The 876-nt window shown below is 37.6% G+C and overlaps 1 long non-coding RNA gene across 1 annotated transcript in view; it reads left to right on the forward strand.

Annotated features, from left to right (window-relative positions):
- Window positions 1-76: 76 nt before the first annotated feature.
- The window catches only part of LOC117282237, a 1,681-nt gene continuing 881 nt past the window's right edge, over window positions 77-876 (forward strand). The window contains exon 1 of the long non-coding RNA XR_004512910.1: window positions 77-482. This is a non-coding gene — a long non-coding RNA (uncharacterized LOC117282237). The remainder of the gene's footprint in view (window positions 483-876) is intronic.

Below are 876 nucleotides of genomic sequence, written 5' to 3' on the forward strand. Positions count from 1 at the left end.
CCAGTTCAAGGTTATTTTAACACTTTTCTGATATTAAGACTGTTCTTGAGCCGAGATGAATGGGGAAAAATCTCTACATTCCATTTATGCAGTCTCTTATTTCATTTCTTTGAGATTTGGAGCAGCTGTATCACTGCATCATCATTTGAAACTTGCTGTTATGATGTAGTTATATAGTTCATTTCATTTGAGATGTTTATTTGAAATTTGCGATGTTTCCTTTGTTTATAATATGTGTGGATTCATCTTAGTGCTGGGTAATTGAGGAAATGTCTTTGAAATTGCTGTGATTTTAATTTTAGGAGGATGGCCATAGTGTACTAACAAGAAAGGCTACTGAGAATGGCCGCTGGAATTGTGATGGATCACCATACTCATGTCTTCTGAGGAATGAACTGCTTGGTGCTGGCATTGAAGATGTTAAAGACCAATATGATGAGAGAGGGGCATTGGTCCCACTGAATGGAAGAAATCTGTTTAAGGTACGGCAGCTTCACATTGGTATATATAGTTGAGGCAACAATAGTGATGTTTATTTAATTATTTCTATATATTTTTGCTTGAGTTTTACTGCCTGGAATGTAGTGCTGTATAGCACAATGAAAGCCAAGCAAGAAAGCCTCATGGAGTATGCACCAAGTTGTGCTTACTCTTCGACCATGATGATAGAGGTGATATGTTCCTCGATAATGTCTGTCGACTTTCACAACTGCATGGTGTTGTTATATCCCAGAAGACAGATGTGTCCAACATATTTCTACCTGTTGACTCCTTGATGTTGGTATGCCTAGTTTTATTTTGTAGTATATTACTCCCTCCAAAAAGTATCCGACCTTGGGCTGGGAAAAAAAAGTTCTGTATCTGGGTGGTTACAAT

This window comes from Cryptotermes secundus, unplaced genomic scaffold (assembly GCF_002891405.2).
Source record: "Cryptotermes secundus unplaced genomic scaffold, Csec_1.0 scaffold2490, whole genome shotgun sequence".
NCBI lineage: Eukaryota > Metazoa > Arthropoda > Insecta > Blattodea > Kalotermitidae > Cryptotermes > Cryptotermes secundus.